Below are 15,906 nucleotides of genomic sequence, written 5' to 3' on the forward strand. Positions count from 1 at the left end.
TTGCTCTTATTGCAGGAATCACATACTGAGGTTTGATGGGTCACTTTTGGCGTGAGAAGACGCTACTCATGCTCGCTGATCATTTTTATTGGCCAAAGATAAGGCGGGATGTGGACAGGTATGTGAAGAGGAGCATTACTTGCAACAAGTCCAAGTCCAAGATGAAGCCTCACGGTTTGTATACTCCTTTACCGGCACCTACTACACCATGGGAAGATATTAGTATGGATTTTGTGTTGGGTTTGCCGCGTACGAAAATAGGCCATGATTCTATATTTGTGGTAGTGGATAGATTTTCAAAGATGTCACACTTTATTTCCTGACACAAAAGCGACGATGCGTCGTATATTGCTAACCTATTTTTCAGGGAGATTGTACATCTACATGGAGTCTCGAAGACTATTGTTTCTGATCGTGACGTGAAGTTTATGAGATACTTCTGGAAGACACTTTGGGGAAAGCTGGGGACGAATCTACTTTTCAGCACTACTTGTCATCCCCAAACTGATGGTCAAACTGAGGTGGTGAATAGAACATTTTCACAACTGTTGAGATCCATGATCAAGAAGAACTTGAAGGCGTGGGAAGATTGTTTGCCGCATGTGGAGTTTGCTTACAACAGGGTGGTACATTCCACCACAGAGTTGTGTCCATTTGAGGTGGTGTATGGTTTCAAACCCATTACTCCACTTGACTTGTTGCCTCTAGCCATACATGAGCGAGTCAATATGGAGGCATCAAAGAGGGCAGATTTTGTACGGAATATGCATGTGAAGACTAAAGATCTAATAGAGAAGAAAGACAAGAAAAATGTTGCAAGCGTGAACAAGAAGCGTAAGGAGATGTTGTTCAAGCCTGGTGATATGGTCTGGGTTCATTTTTGCAAGGACATGTTTCGAAGCTACGGAAGTCCAAGTTGCTTCCTTGTGGTGCTGGTCCTTACAAAGTGCTTGCCAAGATCAATGACAATATATATGCTATAGATCTTCCAATTGATGAGTTTGGTGTCAGTAATTCTTTCGATGTTGTTGACTTGACACCATAAGACGGAGAAGACCATGGAGCGTCGAGGTCGATGCCTTTTGAAGGGGGGGGAGATGATGAGGACATCCCTACCAATCCACTACCTCGGTCATTGCAAGATGAAGACGATGTTGCTGTGAAGTTCAAGTCCAATGAAGTCAGGATTGGACCCATTACAAGGGATCGTGTGAAGCTACTTAAGGAGCAGGTGAATTCACTCCTAAATGATACTTTGATCGATGAGAACTTTATACTGCCTAAGTTCTTTTACTTATATATGATCAGGTACGAAGATGGAGCAAGCATCGCACGAGGAGAAGAGGAGCAACTGGACGTGAAGCTGGACATGAAGATGGACAAGAAGACATCCCATGGACGTGTGAGGGAGGAGAGGGAGGCATGCGCGAGGGAGGAAGACAACGTCCAGGCCGGCGCCACACCCGGTCCTACTGGCCGCCACACCGGATGGCCCGGTCTCACGTCCGGTCCAACCGGACACCATGCCGGGTGGCGAGGCGGTTCCTCGGCAATGCCCACCATGAGGGGCTTGGGTTTTAGAGAAAGGCGACGACGGAACTTCCGGGAGCGAGGCGGTACACGACGTACCTAGGTTCATGTCCCCACGGTGGAGGATCGCTACGTTCTGCTAGCAATCCAGTATATGAATATATGGGTACAGGGGGCCGCCATAGGCGGAATTGTTGGATCTAGTCTAGTTCTAATCCGCGGGGTTGCGGTTTCTAGGCGTGTCGCCTCTATGATTTATGTTTCAGATTGTGTGTGTCTAAGGGGTGCCCCTGCCTGGCTTTATATATCAGCCAAGCTAGGGTTTACAAGAGTCCTAGTAGGATTCGTATTGGAGTCTTCTTTCCTTGTAGTCCAAGTTGAGGCGCGTGCAGGTCCAGCTTGTCGAGTCCTTGTGCTGGTCCAGCTTCATAGTTTGCACCGGGTATGGCAATGTCGAGTACCCGAAGGGTTATGCCCATGTCAGTAGCCCCCGAGTGTCTGGCTGAAGCGAAGCTTCGGGCAGGGACTAAAGTTGTCTTCGCTGAATGTCTTGATCATCTGTTGAATCTTGTGCTTGATGTAGAGTCGAAGTTGCTTTCTGTCGGGTGCGCGAAGCGCTCCCGATTGTCTTCGTTGAATGTCTTGATCATCTGTTGAATCTTGTGCTTGATGTAGAGTCGAAGTTGCTTTCTGTCGGGTGCGCGAAGCGCTCCCGATGGAAGTAGCCCCCGAGTCTATGGGCGGGTGCTTGCAGCCACGCATAGACTCAAGTTGTACTACTCGAAGATCTTGATGTTGATGTCGACGAGGCTTCCATTTTTTTTGTCGGGTGCGCGACTAGCGCTCCCGATGGGAGTAGCCCCCGAGCATGTAGATAAATATGAAATAGTTATGTATAGGGTGTTAAAAATGCTAAGTCAAATACCGTACATGTCCTCGAGTTCCGAGAACATGATGTCGATGACTCTGATAATGTCATTGATAGATGATTTGACGATTTGGATGATATCCCAGAAGAGCCGATGATTTGGACGATGGCCCAGAGGAGTCGATGATTTGGATGATGGACCAGAGGAGCCGATGATTCGGATGATGGCCCAGAGGAGCCGATGATTCGGATGATGGCCCAGAGGAGCCGATGATTTGGATGATGGCCCAGAGAAGCCGATGATTCGGATGATGGCCCAGAGGAGCCGATGATTTGGATCTTGTCCCAGAGGAACCGATGATTTGGATGATGGCCCAGAGGAGCCGATGATTTTATCGGGTGCGCGTCCAGCGCTCCCGATCGAAATAGCCCCCGAGTCTGGGCACTGATGCTTGCAACCGTGAGTAGACTCAAGTCGAGCAACTCGATGTTTATAGTTTTCTTCAGGTGCCGTTGGCACATTGTTGTATATTTTAAGGGGCAATCCTTAACTTTCTGTTTGGTAGGTACATGTATATGCACTTTTACCGTGTTGATGCCGTTGGCAAATTTTGGAAGAGCAAATCTTAATTGCCCGTTTTATACGTATATGTATTCGTTGGTCAGCAAATTATTTGAGTGATCAGCTCGTGTTGCAGGTCTTGCTAAACCCGTTGTATGTGCAATTTTGCTTTCAACCGATGTATGTTCTGACAGCAGCTTCCGAATATATCGGTGCACTAGCTCTGCTGATGACTCCGTCGCTCTTTGATACTTCCATAAGTAAAGTACCGAACGTGGGTCGTTTTCGTATGTGTTTCATGATCCTTACTATCTGCGGCACTCTTTGAGGCATCTATAGCAAAGGAAAAGAGCAAGGTCCCCGTTGTTTCATGATCCTTGCTATCTGCGGCACTATTTGAGGCATCTATAGCAAAGGATAAGAGCAAGGTTCCCGTTGATTTTGCATCATAGCACTCGTAGTTTCAGAGGCTTTTTTAGAGTGCAATCTCTGGGCGTATTTTCCATCGCACCGATGTTCGTTGAAATATACGAACAAGGTTCCTGACGATGTAGCTCGGGTGTCCCGAATTACTGCAATTCTTCAAAACTTGAGTCTTCGAATCTTCTTGGGTTCCAGTGAACCGGCGCTCCCGATGGGAGTAATAGTCTTCAAATCTTCTTGGGTTCCAGCGAACCGGCGCTCCCGATGGGAGTAATAGTCTTCAAATCTTCTTGGGTTCCAACGAACCGGCGCTCCCGATGGGAGTAACCGCAATAACTCGAAGATATTCCAGGAGTCCCCGAGTAATTCCAGCGCTCCCGACAGGAGCGCATCGGGTCGATATTATATAATATGATATCCATTGAATATTCCAGATGATGAATCCACCAACCCGAGAGTGCATCGGGAGAAGATATATCCAGAGTCGAAGAAGATAAGTCCATGCGGCGGGCGCGGCCGAAGTAATTGAGCCATCCAAGATAGTCCAGCGACGGGCGCAGTCTTCCGTCACCCAAGGTAGTCCAGCGGCGGGCGCAGCCAAAATAGTTGCACGGCCAAAGATAATCCATGCGGCGGGCGCAGTCAAAATAATTGCGCCATCCGAGATAATCCATGCGGGCGCTAGGCAAACGTGTCGATGAAGAGGACGCAGTTGATATGGCCGATCCGCGGCGGGTGAGCATCCGAATATATTGAGTCCGTAATGTCGGGTCCAAGACAGGTAATCTCCGAGTGCAACCAGTGCGCGATGGCGGGTGCGGTCAACCGAGCAGAGCAGTCGAAGCTTATTCCCGATCTGGTATTTTTTTTGTATCGAATGACTGGAATGTTTTACTGCGTAAAACTGGGCATTTGTCGACTGGACTGGTTTACGTGCACCTGATAGAAATTGTATTGCGACTCCTGGCCGTGACCCATTTGCTTGACGGAGAGGTTAATTGCTGCCTGGTGTGGAGGTTGAGCTGAATTAGAACTCCTTGGAATTAATCGAGTGCGCATCATGACGCCTACTGCTGTCTTGACTTGTCGTTCCTTTTGCCTTGAAAGCTTGATCCGATGATTTTTCCTCAGCCTTGATCCCCACGTACAAACGTGTATGCGGCCGCTTCGTTTTTGCTTTGCTTTCCTTTGTACGTGCTTGCATGAAGCAACGTTGGCTGCAGCCCATGGAAATTCTTCTTTCCTCGACTCCTGTTCTGTTGGACCGATCAGCGCTGAAGTAGATATATCAACTAGATACCCAACGCAGTCGATAGGTTCGACCGGCGCAGACGATGTTTTTCGCCCACGCTAGCCTGGATCCGACGAATTGGTTTTGCTTCTTATTGATACAGATCGGACACGCTACAGCCGCTTTGTTTGAAGTTGATCGGCATACTCATTGTTGACGATGATGAACTTTGATGGATCCCGCCCAGATGACAAAATTCAGCGTCGCGTTTCCCACATACGGCGCCAATTGGCGAGGCGGTTCCTCGGCAATGCCCACCATGAGGGGCTTGGGTTTTAGAGAAAGGCGACGACGGAAGTTCCGGGAGCGAGGTGGTACACGACGTACCCAGGTTCACGTCCCCACGATGGAGGATCGCTACGTCATGCAAGCAATCCAGTATATGAATATATGGGTACATGGGGCTGCCATAGGCGGAATTGTTGGATCTAGTCTAGTTCAAATCCGCGGGTTGCGGTTTCTAGGCGTGTCGCCTCTATGATTTATGTTTCGGATTGTGTGTGTCTAAGGGGTGCCCTGATACGTCCAATTTGCATCACTATTTTGTATCATAATTTGTTGTTATTCATTGATATATTTCATATTTGGACATAATACTTATGTTATTTCATCTATTTTGCATATTTCATCATTATTGGAGGATCGAGCACCGGAGCCAGGATTCTGCTGGAAAAAGCACCGTCAGAACGCAATATTTCGGAAGATCAACTGTGGAAGGAAATTATACCAAAAATCCTATTTTTCCAGATGACGAAGAAAGCCAGAAGGGGGAGCCGAGAGGGCCCAAGGTGGGCCCAGACCACAGGTCGGCGCGGCCCATGGCCTGGCCGCGCCGCCTGGTGAGGAGGGGGCCCCACAGCCCATCTCGCCTCCTTTTCTTCGCGAAATCCTTCGTCCCGAAGACCTAAGCCACAGGGGGTACCTCGCGAAGAGTTATAGCCGCCTCCGCGGGGCGGAGAACACCAGAGAGAAAAGAGCTCTCCGGCGGGCTGAGATCCGCCGGGGAAATTCCCTCCGGGAGGGGGAAATCGACGCCATCGTCACCATCATCGAGCTGGACATCATCTCCATCACCATCATCATCATCTCCACCATCATCACCGCCGTCTCCACCGCTGGACATCGTCACCGCCGTAGCAATTTGGGTTTGATCTTGATTGTTTGATAGGGGAAACTCTCCCGGTATCGATTTCTACTTGTTGTTGATGCTATTGAGTGAAACCATTGAACCAAGGTTTATGTTCAGATTGTTATTCATCATCATATCACCTCTGATCATGTTCCATATGATGTCTCGTGAGTAGTTCGTTTAGTTCTCGAGGACATGGGTGAAGTCTAAATGTTAGTAGTGAAGCATGGTTGAGTAATATTCAATGTTATGATATTTAAGTTGTGGTGTTATTCTTCTACTGGTGTCATGTGAACGTCGACTACATGACACTTCACCTTTATGGGCCTAGGGGAATGCATCTTGTACTCGTTTGCCAATTGCGGGGTTGCCGGAGTGACAGAAACCTAAACCCCCGTTGGTATATCGATGCAGGAGGGATAGCAGGATCTCAGAGTTTAAGGCTGTGGTTAGATTTATTCTTAATTACTTTCTTGTAGTTGCGGATGCTTGCAAGGGGTATAATCACAAGTATGTATTAGTCCTAGGAAGGGCGGAACATTAGCATAGGTTCACCCACACAACACTTATCAAAACAATGAAGATTAATTAGCCGTATGTAGCGAAAGCACTAGACTAAAATCCCGTGTGTCCTCGAGAACGTTTGGTCATTATAAGTAAACAAACCGGCTTGTCCTTTGTGCTAAAAAGGATTGGGCCACTCGCTGCAATTGTTACTCTCGCACTTTATTTACTCGTACTTTATTCAACTGTTACATCAAAACCCCCTGAATACTTGTCTGTGAGCATTTACAGTGAATCCTTCATCGAAACTGCTTGTCAACACCTTCTGCTCCTCGTTGGGATCGACATTCTTACTTATCGAAGATACTACGATACACCCCCTATACTTGTGGGTCATCATGCCCCTGCCTGGCTTTATATATCAGCCAAGCTAGGGTTTACAAGAGTCCTAGTAGGATTCGTATTGGAGTCTTCTTTCCTTTTAGTCCAAGTTGAGGCGCGTGCAGGTCCTGCTTGTCGAGTCCTTGTGCTGGTCCAACTTCATAGTTTGCACCGGGTATGGCAATGTCGAGTACCCGAAGGGTTATACCCACGTCACCGGGTGAGCCCGGCGCCCGCCGGATCCTGTGCTAGCGCCAACCGGGAGGGTGTACTGTGCATCACCCCGGTGGCCCGGTCACAGGCCGTTCCCAGGCCCGGTCCACCGTCCCCCAAGCCGACCGTGTCCGAGTCAGTCTCGACTAGATCCCGATCTGGGTCGGGTTTTAATGTATTTTCTCAACTTCTGGTCGTCCTAAACCCCTATATAAGTGCCGAGGACGCCCTCAAATTAGGTTTAGACCATGTTTAAGATAAACCCTACTTCATAGTTGATTGCTTTGCAAATCTATTGAATCTATACACCAATTCGCATCGATCTGGTGTTTTCCTACTGAAAGTCTTGTGTGATCTGTTGTTCCATTGGGAATTAGACGGTTGCAACTTACAGCTTCGTCGGCGGCGGCTACGTGCGCAAATGTGTGGAGTTGCGAATATCTTGCAGGGTTGAGAGCTGTTGCATTGGGTACAGGGATTGATCAAGAGACTCGTCAGCGTCATACAAGTTATCATCCACTTCATCATCATGTATCTCCGTTGTGTTCATCGTGTGTTCATAACCACCCCCGTCGCTTACTGAGAAGATCGGCCAACCCCTTATCAAGTTGGCTTCAAACCTTTTCCCTTGAGGTACTTTGTGTCCCTGGGATTGCTGGTAGAGAATTGCGAGATGCTTCGGAGTCATGCACTTCTTAGTAGGATGCGTGTAGCACCCACACTTGTCACAAAGCTTAGTTTTGTCAAACTCTAGCTTTGTAGTGCCTTTCCCACGGTCTGAGTTTCTAGGCTTCCTATTCCGGTTATGCTTTCGTTTACCATTGAAGTTTGATGACTTTCCTTTGAAAGTATCATCAAACTTGCATCCGTTCACGATGTTCATATGAACTTCAGGAAAATGTTGGGAACCAACCGGGCGCTGAGAGCCATTCTTAGCGAGTAGCTCATCATGCTTTTCAGCCCGAAGTAGGATATGAATAAGTTCGGAATAGACTTGGTAGTAGAGAGCATGGTATTGCTGCTGGAGGAGCCGTTCAGATGGGAGCGTTGTAGAGAGGGTTTTTTCTATCTTCACCGCGTTAGTAGGTTCCTTCCCGCAAAAGCGCAGTTTGGAACTTATCTTATGAACATCATTGTTGTAATCCCCAACGGACCTGAAGTCCTAGAATCAGAGATGTGTCCAATCATGGAGGGCTTCAGGCATGACAACTGCCTTCTGCTGTTCATACCTCGTCTTGAGGGCTTGAAACAAAGTAAGTGGGGATTCCTCCTCCAAATACTCAGTCTTGAGATCTTGGTGGATATGGTGCCTTATGATGTACAAGGAAACATATTTTTGCTCATCCCTCATCGGCCCGACTCTCGCTGGGAGGGGTCCTCTAGGATCTGGATTGCACGCACTAATCCATGGGACACAAGAGCGATCTTTATGTCCATGGCCCAAGTAGGGTAGTTGTTGCCATTGAGCTCAAGTGCATCGAACTCTCTTCAAGCCATCGGTTACCCTTTCTGTTCTGTTGTTCTTGGGTTTTGAAGCCATGTGGCCTTCAATTATCTTTTTTGGATCGATTTAGGCCAACGTCCTTTGTTCTTGATGTCCTCGCGAAGGAATCAAGTTATCACCGACATGATGTGCTTACAGACAACTTTTTCTTACCGATTTGCCTATTCTTCCTTCTCTCTTCTAATTCTCAGTGATTGACAGAGCGTGCTGATAACGTATTAGAAGTAATTGAGATGTGAACAAGAGAACTGAAAGACAATGAAAAATGATTGAATCGGTGTCTTATTCCATTGATGATCTCAGTATATATACAAGGGAAAGAGATGTGAGTGAAGAGTCGCGTCCGTACGAGAGGGTGCGAGGATGTTGGTTGTCAATTGCAAACGGACATAGAGAATTAAATTTTTTTCGATAAAGGAGCATCGCTCCAGCCTCTGCATCAATAGATGCACACGGCTTTCTTTATTAAAACTCAAGTGTCAATTCACCATAAACCATCCTCACTTATTACAATCACTGAGAATCTAAATTCGAAACAAAAATAACCAGGCAACATAAAGTCTAATAGAAAGGCTATGCATTTGCTATTCTATTAAGATGTCACCACCCAGTAGCCTGGAAATAGAAGTCATGTGCAACCCGTAGCATCCGGTTGCATCCAATAACCATAGCCTCCCGCTTCTCCATAGGGAGGAGTAACGCCCACTGCTGAATTGAATGAGCAGCTCGCCGGATAACCTGCAAAAAATTAGTCCCACTTTGTTTGTTAAAGATCATATCATTTCTAGTCCTCCAAATAGCCCAACATAGGGCCGAAACACCTATTCGAATTTTTCGTTTATCCTCTTTCCCCACTCCATTAAGCCATCTACCAAACATATTAGTAGTATTAGCTGGCGGAGGAATGTTGTAAGTAAGATACATCATACGCCATATTATCTGTGCAAACGGGCAATGAACGAATAAATGATTCACGGTTTCCATGGAATCACAAAAACAACATTTTTGACAACCATTTCACTTCCGTTTAGCTAAATTATCCTTAGTCAAAAGCACTTTATTATTAAGGAACCACATAAAGATTTTTATCTTCAAAGGACTCTTCAACTTCCATAAATACTTACGAAGGTAAACACTATGCCCATTCATCATATCAAGATACATAGACTTAATTGTAAACATACCCGACTCATTTAGTTTCCAAACAAACTTATCCGATTCAGATGTTAAATTGATTGTAATTAATCTTTGGCATAAATGTAACCACTGTAGCCACTTATTATCATTCAAGCCTCTTCTAAATGTAATATTAATAGGTTGCGTAGCAAGCACAGTCGACACTAACACATTCTTATGCTGAATAATATTGTACAACGCCGGATATTGGTGAGATAATGGCGTATCACCCAACCATACATCTTCCCAGAACCTCACAGAATTTCCATCCCCTACTTTAAAACAACCTCTCTTAAAGAAATCCGCTTTGACATGCATAAGACCCTTCCAGAAGGGTGAGTCAGTTGGTTTAACCTCAACTTGAGCTAAAGTTTTGTTTTTAATATACTTGTTATATAAGAGCTGTTGCCACATACCCTCCTCTGTAAGGATTTTAAACAACCATTTACTCAACAAACATCTATTCTTCAATTCCAAAACCTCAATCCCCAATCCCCCTTGATCCTTTGGTCTACACAGAATACTCCATTTAGATAACCTATACTTCTTCTTATGCTCATCAGATTGCCAGGAAAAATTAGATCTATAAAAATCCAGCTTCTTCCTCACCCCAATTGGGATTTCCAAGAAGGATAGCATAAACATTGGCAGACTTGTAAGAACCGATTTAATTAGAACCAATCTATCACCATACGATAACAATTTACTACGCCAACACCCTAATTTAGAGGCAAACCGATTTTCAATGGGATTCCATTCCGCATTCCGCAAAGTTCTATAATGTACTAGAATTCCCAAGTATTTTAGGGGTAGAGTTCCTGACTCACATCCAAAAATGTGTCTATATTGATCCTCCATATCTTTTGCCTTACCAAATATAAAGATTTCACTCTTGTGGAAATTAATTTTCAGACCCGATAATTGTTCAAAAATGCATAGAATCAATTTCATATTAACGGCCTTAGCAATATCATGTTCCAAAAACAAAATTATGTCATCAGCATATTGTAAAATGGAAATTCCTCCGTCAATAAGGTGCGGTAACACGCTTAATTAAATCCTTAATGAGAGGATTATCTCCTTAATTAATTAATCTATTAATTAAATCCTAACATGCTTGTTCGCGGAAGGCTCTTCATTCCGTACACGCAATGGAGTCGTTCGCTCGTGCGGATTCTGACACATGTTGGCCGGACGCACGATGTGCGGGGCAATCTTTTTTCCTTTGCGAAAATTGATTTTTTCTAGTGGTACCCCAACCATCCTTTCAGTTCATTGGATGATTTGTGGGTGAGAAATTAATGAAGCTTTTGTTTCCACGTCGAGCACACCTGATCCATGGATCTGGCGCAAGAACTCTAGGCCAACATCTGGAGATGAGTTTACACTTTGGTTTTTTTTTTTTGAGACAAACCAGCCAAGCTCTATTATTCATCAAAAAACAGCAATTATAGGAACTGTCACAGAACGAGGGGTGCCCAGCCATGTATGCCGGCCAACCCAAGAGCTAAACTATGCCTGGCTAGGTTGTGTGCTTCAAAATTAGAAGCTCTACTCTCAAACACAAAACTACACTCCTGGAACAAAGAGGACCTATGGTTTATTTCAGAAATAATAGCTCCATATCTACCCTTACTACCTACATGAATTTCTTTTACAACTTGCTTGCAATCCGATGCCACATATATTGATGAAAGCATCAAGTCCTCCGCCAGAGCTAGAGCTTCTCTGCATGCCAATGTTTCAAGAACCCGTGGATCTGTTATTCCATCGAATATAATCACTGCCGAGCCCAGATAGATGCCATTGTGATCCCGGCATACAGCAGCTGCCGCTCCTTTGTTTGCTACCTTAGCTATAGCTCCATCGACATTGATTTTAGCTACCTCATGGGGCGGTGGTATCCACTGACCCTTCTTTGCAAGAGCAGGTGTTGTGCTAACAGAATTGCTCACTGGTTTTCCCAAATCTTTCATCTCCGACAGATAAGAATTTATAAAAGTATGGGTAGATAAAGGGCTCTGGAAGATCTCCTCATGTATAGCTTTCCTTCGAGCCGTCCAGATCGCCCAAAGTGTGACAGTTAATCTCGTGAACTGATCATGAGGTAGGGACCCCAGCATATCAAATAACCACTGTTTTGCACTTGGCTCATTGTTCATCATCATATGCTCCACCATCACGCCATCTGCTAAGGCCCACACACTTGCTGCCATGTTACACTCAATTAAATAGTGTCTCCATGAATCTAGAGCTCCACAAATTGAGCAGGAATTAGACTGAGACATGTTGCGATGTTGAAGTAAATCAGCCGTAGGGAGGGATTGTCTAGCCAAACGCCAAAGAAACATTCTGACCTTAGAAGGAACTGAAGTCTTCCATAGCGAACTCCAACCCCTCTCCTCCGCTTCCGAATTGGATGGTCTCGGATTTCCTTCCAAGTAATTCTCTCTGTGTATTTTTGTAACCATCAACATACGGTATGCCGATTTTACTGAAAAGATGCCGCTCCGATCATAGTGCCAGGCCCAGAAATCTTGTTGTCTTCTAGTACATAGAGGAATACTCAAGATTGCAGAGGCATCCATTGGCAAGAAGAACTCACGAATAATCTCTTCACGCCACGTAGCCTGTGTTTCATCAATCAAATCTGATACTAGATGTGGTGGATTTGGTTTAATAGCCACGATAGGTCTCAGCATATTATCCCGCGGTAACCAGTTATCCATCCAAATATAAGTTGTTGATCCATCCCCAATTCTCCGTATCAGACCTTGGATCATCACCTCTCTACCGTCTAAAATTGATCGCCATATCTGAGATGGGTGGGAACCCAGCCCGGCCTCAAGAATTGACGAGTTGGGAAAATAAACTGCCTTCAAAATCCGAGCACTCAGCGAATTTGGCTGTTGTAGAATTCTCCATGATTGCCGAGCAAGCAGACATAGGTTAAACATCTCAATATCCTTAAAACCAAGACCTCCCAAGTGCTTTGGGCGTGTCATCTCCTCCCATGACACCCATGCCACTTTTCTCTTTCCCTGTTTGCTACCCCACCAGAACTGGCAGATGAGAGAATTGATATGATCACATAAACGCAGCCTAAAACACACCATAGAAAATACTGGGATAGCCTGCGCAACTGACTTAATGAGAACTTCCTTTCCTCCAGTGGAGAGGATTTTCTCCAACCACCCTTTGAGTTTACACTTTGGTATGAGTGAGTAGTGGGGTCTCATGGGGTTAGGGTGCCTCAGGGCCGAACAAACCTGTCGCGTGTAATGAATTCACATTGATTTCCAGAGTCGAGCCAGGCCCTTTGAAAGCTAACAAAAAAACCAAGGCCCAAGTTACATACATGCTACGTCTCGAGCTACTGGATCATGGCCTCCTCGATTACACTGCTGCTCCAGAACCACGTTTGGAGTACCGGCCATTCAAATCAAACAAGAAAAAGTAATAGCAACCATTGCCTTTTTTATTTGGACAGTGCTAAGAATCTCCGGGGGTTTGATTTCCCAGCCTCCTGCTTCCCGTGCTGACACGTGTTGTTTTTGCTGTTGGGTAGCAAAAAAACCCCTTTTTGCTTCAGTGTAGCAAAAATTGTTCACCCATGAAATAAAACAAAAAGGCTGCACTCGCTGGACATATCACCGGGGACCTTGCCGGAGAGCACGTAGCAGATAGTTGTGCTATTGTAGCGAAAATGCATATCGTTGGAGACATCGACGAAGAACTCGTCGGAGAAGTCACTGGAGACTTCACCAGAAAACCCTTAGAAAAAATATTTTGATATTGTAGCAAAACCGCAGAAAAGTTGCAGCAAAAAAATTATTTCTACATTGCAAAACCATAGAACATCTATAGCATCATTGGAGCATACCCCATAGCAAACAAATGATGCAATTGCAGCAAAACCATGAAAAAGTTGTAGCAAAAAAGTATTCATAAGTTGCAAATCACTAGAGACATCAGCCGGAGACCTTGCCTGCAGCCGGCAACATCGCCTGCAAAGTTGCAGCAATTCCATCTGCCCAAAGAACCAACGTCCGGAACCGTCAATAGTAGCACCCGATGCCTAAGGTAGCAAAGCAAGCCTTCACTTGTAGTAAAAAACCACTCTTCATCGGTTGCAACGCTAGAGGCCTAAAGTAGTAAAATCGGCCTCCGTCGATAACAAAGCTGCATGCCTAAGGCAGCAAACTCCCGGTGACATGTGGTGCCGGTGCATGGAGGTACTTGTAGCGCCAGCAGCTCCTCCCACTAGGAGTTAAAAAGACGCCACTCCACATGGCAAACGAGGGTGTTGTGGTGCCACGCCGTCCTTGAAGGGGGTGAGGGACCGACGGCGATAGTTGGGTGCAGGCTGCCGCGCCCTTCCCCCCGGCGTCATGCTTGTTGGCGTCCCGCATGCTGTCTATAGGTGGAGGGGGTAGGGGGAGCCGACAACCACACATAGGTGAGGCGGAGCTCGACGTGGGAGCCGTTGAGGGCGAGGCCGTAGCAGCAGGAGGAGGTCGGGAGATTCGGCGGCTGCACGCGGGAGAGGCAAAGCTCGGTGTGGGGACGACGAGGGCAAGGCAGTTACGGGAGAGGCAACCGGCGATGAGGGGGCAACAACTGCAGGAAATGGAGGAGGTTCAGTGTAACATCCCAAATTTTAAACAAAAAGAAAATGAGTTACCTTTTTCCAAATTTTGGAACCAACAAAAACTTTTATTTCTAGTTTGATGCATAGTGATCTTTCTTATTGGTTGTGTAATTGCCATGTTGATTGTTAAAATAGTTTGAGATGATCTAAAACCCTAAACCCTACTCTTGCACTTTACCCTTCAAAATAAAACCAAATAAATAGAAATTAAATTAAATAAGAAAAGGGCCTATGTGCCTATACTATTTTTGATAAAACTTATACCTAGGCCTTTCTACCTTGTTTAGATGTTTTGAAAACATCAACAAACCTAACCTAGTACCTACCAACCAAATCAAGTGAGAAACAAAATTCAAATAAACATATGCATAGAGGCATATGTGGCTCTTAGCCATTTTTACCAAATCTTGACCTATGCCCTATTTGCCTTACCCAAATGGTTGGAAATCATGAGTAACCCTAACCAACCTCTTTTGAACCCAAAATCATGATCCTTTGGATCAAATAAAAAGAAAGAAAAAGGTTTGAGAAATTGCAAAAACCCTCACATAGGGTTTATGGCCATTTTTGAAAATCTTTAACCTAGGCCATATAAAATTGTGCCAAAGGTTTGGAAACTCTTTTAAACTCAAAGGCATCCCCTTTGCATCAAAGAAACCAAAATCAAAACAAAGAAAAATCAAAAACCTAGTTGCATGTGATAATGGTCACATGTGACAATTTTATTATCTTACCCACTTTGAGCCCTTCTATTAAGAAATTTTCAAACCAAACCCTGCCAACTCTTTGCACCTCATCCAAGACCTCATCAAGATGAACACTTTTGATGTTGACCACTTTGACCAGAAAGTTGACCATTGCTCACATTAGTCAAGCCAAGTTGCAACTTTGAAACCAATTCTAGATTCCCTCCAAATTTAGAATCTTCACAAATCTTTTCCAAAATTTAAACCAAGACCACCAATGAGTGCCAAACATTATGTAGACCACTCCCATGCAGAATTTTGGCAAAAAGTCAAACCCAAGTGAGACCATGGCTTGTGAACAAATTGTTACATAGAGTAAGATTAGGGTACACCCACTCCCACCAACTTTGTACCACCACTTCTCTCCCTCATGTGTACCTCTCTATAGTGCAACATGTACCACAAAACCCCACCAATGACCTCACCAAGCTTTGCCATGATCATCCTCACACCACTTGCCAAGTACTTGCATGTGTCACATACAACTTTGGCAACAATTATTTGTACAAGCTCTAGACCCTTGGCACCATGCTAACCTTGCCAAACCCACCCCTGGTACCTCACTCTACTAAGCCATGCCCTCAGAGACAAGTGCATTGCACCAGAACACCAAGGACAACACCATGCCAATCCTCATGGTCACCCCAATGTCAAACCTGCCTCTGGTCCTCCTCTCTTCCTCTGACCTTGTCACATAGCCTCACCTCATCGCCCTGTACCTGCGTGACATGATCCCTGGCCCAGGAGAGGACGATGACGCCCGGAACGCGACGTGGTCACCACGCTCTGGCTCGCCAGCGCGTGCACCAGGCATGGCCACGGGCACGCCAGTACACTGCCCGTCCCCGTCGACTCAACCCACCCCTCGACGTCTCCTTGTACCTGCAGCCTCCCCTCGACATCAGCCAGCTCCCAGACACCGCCATTG

This window comes from Lolium perenne, chromosome 4, assembly GCF_019359855.2.
Source record: "Lolium perenne isolate Kyuss_39 chromosome 4, Kyuss_2.0, whole genome shotgun sequence".
Classification (NCBI taxonomy): Eukaryota; Viridiplantae; Streptophyta; class Magnoliopsida; order Poales; family Poaceae; genus Lolium; species Lolium perenne.